At 46.0% G+C, this 4,559-nt stretch overlaps 1 non-coding gene across 1 annotated transcript; it reads left to right on the top strand.

Moving 5' to 3' along the window:
• Positions 1–3,959: 3,959 nt before the first annotated feature.
• On the top strand, positions 3,960–4,128 carry LOC143652886 (small Cajal body-specific RNA 1). Its single transcript, XR_013160933.1, has one exon.
• Positions 4,129–4,559: the final 431 nt, after the last annotated feature.

Genomic DNA, 4,559 nt, shown 5'->3' with positions numbered 1-4,559 from the left:
AAATTTGATTCTTGGGTTTGATAATTGGCCCTTCACACTAAATTGGTTGTTTTAACCAGGGAAAACTACTCAACGTCAGTTTTCTCAACTGAAAATGATGATAATGACGCCAATGTCTTTGGTAGTTCTTGAAATAACATGCGAAAGCGCAGTGCCTGACCCATCACAGATGTTCCATAAAAACGTGTTTTGCTTCTCATTTCTCCTCTAGCCGGCTCTCCACCATGATGTTTCACTGTTCCATTCGGAAGTATAATTTTTAGAGATTATTTGGCTGCAAGTAACAGACAACTTAACAGTACCTTAAACGAATAAGGGTTCATGTTTCCACCATAATAAGACGTGTGGAGACCGGTGGGTGCTGGGATCAGCTTAGCGTGTTTGGTCCAGGATCTGTCCTCTCCCTCATGCCCGCCAGATAGCTCCCTGAGTGGCAGGCCATCACATCTGCATTCAGGCAAGAAGAGGGAAGTGAGTGATGATCTTCTGCATCTATCTCTTTTAACAGATTGAAAAAAAAGGTTTTCCAAGACACACCCACCCCTGGACTTCTGATTACATTATATTGACTAGCTCTGTGTTACAAGGTTGCCCATTGCATTGAGCAAGACTAGGAAATCACACGCTTATTTGGTAACTTCACTCTCTGTTGTGGAAGGTGACAAAGGAGAAGAGGGCTGGAAATGGCTGTCACACCAGGCAACCTACAAAATATGCCCAGAGGGTTGGAAATTTTCAGATTTAACTACCCATAGGCAAATGCTATCACATAAAAATAAACACTCAAATAATAAACATGTTGCAAAGCCAAACATATATGGATGACCTCCTACCATGTGCAGCTCTTTCTTCCCTTGGTTTACATGCACAGTCCTGCAGCCTGCCTGCACTGCAGAATCACCTGGAGAGCTTACAGAAGCACCATGATTGGGAGACCTACTCAGACCAACAAAGCCCTCCGGAGGTGGAAATGGGTCAGCTCCTCTGCAACTCGTGATGCACAGAGAAGGTTCAGGAGCACTAATTACATGAACCAGTTAGGTATTCATAGAGAGCAACGTGTGAACCACCCGAGGCTGCAAGAGGTAGCTTTGACATAAAGAATCCTCCCGTGAGTGGAGCCTATAAATGAACAAGGAGGCAGCCAGGGCTCCGGCAGCTTCCCATTTACCTAGGGATGGTTCAAAGGGCATAAAAGGCATTCTAACCTCTTACTAAGTCTTGGTCATGTCCAGTACACTGCATTGCTATTTTGTACTTTCGGTCATCTGGTAAACTAAGCTCAGAAAGCTTCAGAAACCTTCCCAAAATGAGCTGAAGCATCAACAGGGACTTAGAATGGCAAGTGTGCCCCGCCCCCTCCCTTCCTACCTGGCCCCCCTGTCACACAGAAAGCAGCCTGTCTCCTGGGCTTGAGAGCTGGGCTGGAGCCCCGGGCAGCATGTATCAGCTGCCACTTCGGGTACCCACTCTGCACCCTATCAGGACGACTGGGGGACTTTCCTGCAGAAACCGCCTGCGTTCCCAGCTTTCTCATCTGCCTTCAGAGGCGGCTAGGGTTTTCAAGCTGCCAGGAGGATCTTCTCCCAGCTTCTCTGCTGGCAAAGAGCGCAGCACTAATTCTGACGCTCAGGCAGCTCCAAATACTTATGGTTTATGTAAAGCCACAAAGCCAGCGTGACGAGATCTAATTACCACACGAATGGGTTAAAAAAAACAGATGTGAGGTTTACCGAAATGTCTGTGAGTGCCTAGTGAATGGCCACAATTGATGGAGATGGCCCAAAGACATGCCGAGGGCAAGGGCTGGCTCGGGCACGGTCCCAACCAAAAGGGACTGTCACAGTGGCTCACATCCCCCTTTCCCCTGTCCCCCTCCCCAGTTCTCCTGAGCGAAAAGGGCTGGGAAACCAAACCATCTAAGGCAGCCATTGAATCATCCTGAACACGTGGGTCGCAATTACCACCAGCAAGCAGCAGCCACAGACGCTGCGGGAATGTGTTCATGGTTAATCAATTCGATTGATCGCTGTTTATAAAGTAAAAATAAAACGAAACAAACAAATCAACAAAAACACCCTGCATTCTAAATAGTTTCTCCCTAAATGGTGTTTGTGCAGGCTGTTAGAAAGCAGGAGACTAATTAGGGCTTTTAATTTAAATCCAAGCAGGGAAATACAAGCGTGCATGTTAGTGAAAGCACTGGGGGGAGAGACAGGGACAGGATGGGGCCACCCCACCCCACTCTCCACCACCCCACCCCACTCTCCACCACCCCACCCCTGCCCCTCGTCCCGAGTGGCGGGGCTAAAGCTGACTTCCTTCAGCCAAAAAGGACTCCCAGTGCCGCTTTTCACTTCCCCAGTGGAGAAGCCACTGTGACCAGGTCAGCTGAGGACACGCGGAAGGCAGCCTGCTGATCGTATAGATTATGAGAACATTTGTGCTGCATCAGAGCTGTTAAATTGATCGGCTCTGTTCAGCACCTTGTGCACCGAGATTGGAAATCGATGGCTGGCAGATGGGCTTAGGTGCCAAGATAAGTGACCATAGCGTATTTTTGTTATCTCCTTACACACAATAATGATCTCAACCGTTTTGAGCGCTCTAAACCTAAGTACAACACATACCGCAAATCCAGTGCAGGCCTGAGTAGGACAGAGGGGTCAGGCCGATTATGCAGCCACACCACTGTGGGGGGTGGGGGGGAACTGAATTCAATCCGCAAAGGATTCTGGCTTGCCCACTGCAAAGGTCTTTCTAAACACGGCCACTCCAGGATGGGAGAAATCTGACCCAAAAGGAGCACACCAGCCCGACTTGGTCTGCGCCGGGTCTCCAGCTGCAGGACCTGGGGGCTTGGAAACAGCCCGTCCCCTCCAGCTGAGACGGCCAAGGTCAAGGCACCGAGAAGATGTGAGCGAGCTGAGCCTGCAGAGAAGAATGCCATTGCATTTCCATACATTGCCTGTCCTGCTGCAAAATCCTCTCTGCGTCCCGTGAAGCTACGGTAGAAAGTGACAATCTCACGTTATTCCCGTGATTTCTCATTATATTTCCAATTCAATCTAGTCTCTCGTGCCTGCCTGGCTCCCGCCCTTGCCAAATGAGGAGACTGCCAAGGCCCCTCACACATCCCAAAAGTCACAGTCCAAATGCCAAGGAAGAGGAGTTACTAAGAAGATCTTTGCCTACAATTTTATATGAAATTTCTGCAAGGACAGCTATCTAAAGCCTTGGGAATCTGAATTAGAAATATCGTTATTTCCTATGAAAGGGGCTCAAACCAAAGAAAAATGAATTGGAGGAGGGGGAAGCCAATGGAAGGATTTTAATTTCCAATTGATAAGATGTTTTGAGGTTCACCAACCTTGACTGCATCAGATACAAAGACTACCTACTGGTTCATGCACTGGATAGAAGGCTGGTCTTGACTGTCTCTCAAAACAGGAGACACTCTGAAAACGTTTACAATTATCTCTTTTCCTGTCTATATCCAGCGTTGTGTTAAATCTGTCTCTATCTCAGACTCACAAAGACGTACATATCAAGTTATTGTTATTTTGATAGCCAGGTGATAGCTGTGTTTTTTTCCACCTGGAAAATGAACATCCAATAAATCTGGAGAGCAAAGGTGGGACAATTCTCGTTTGCTGTGCCTGAAATGCAGCAGCCTTAGCTGAGAGGTATTGGGGCTCAGATTGAAATATACAAATCACAACATCCACAGTTCCGCAGGAAGGAGGGAAACTTTTATTAGGAGCGGGGCTGCATCAAAGCCACCGTAATTAGGTACAAATTTGGCTCATGGTTCAGCAATTTATACAGATTAGCTGCGCTGACCCTCCAGAGCCCCAGGGTGCTTGCTGCCCATATGCGGTCGCAGGGCGACCTCTAGTGTTCAAAGGGGAGGATGACTTCTTTCTTTAAGAATAATTTATCCAAAATGAACATCTTTCCAGTACTTAATACTGACAGAGCTGTCTATATCCTATACTTGCTTCAAGGGCTTACGATGTGCTGTGATTGCTGGATTTAAGAAGTGCCATATTAAAACAAAAGCCATGCATCTTTTAAAGCCCAGTATGTAAACATATATACTCTGAGTGACAACTCAATGGCACAACTGGGAAAATAAACTAACATCTAGCCTTACTACCCAAAATCCGAGCCATGGCATGCCTTTGGGGGATAAATAAAAGTCCCTAGCAAATATGAATAATTTAATAATGTTTAAACATGACCTTTTTGTTTAGTATGTAAATCACCTCTAGAGAATATTCTAAACTTTCTGGCATGAAAATTCCCAAAGGGTTTGCAGAGTTAAGAGAAGGTCTAACTTGCTTTTTTCTTTTCATCGTGTGTTGAGTCTGTATGAAATTTTATTTTTAAAAATATGTGTACCTTACACGTACTCTCTTGTCTATAGGCAATTACATCCCTTACTATTCCTTCTTAAGGAGAGTGGGCACAGCTTAAACCCCAAACTGAACCCACAGATTTTAGATTGTTTTCTAAATGCTTCTAATTCATTGAGAATAAAAATTTAAAAGCTGGAA

Source organism: Tamandua tetradactyla, chromosome 12 (assembly GCF_023851605.1).
Source record: "Tamandua tetradactyla isolate mTamTet1 chromosome 12, mTamTet1.pri, whole genome shotgun sequence".
Lineage (NCBI taxonomy): Eukaryota > Metazoa > Chordata > Mammalia > Pilosa > Myrmecophagidae > Tamandua > Tamandua tetradactyla.
The sequence above is the reverse complement of the archived record's forward strand: the minus strand, read 5'-3'. Positions and strand labels throughout refer to the sequence as shown.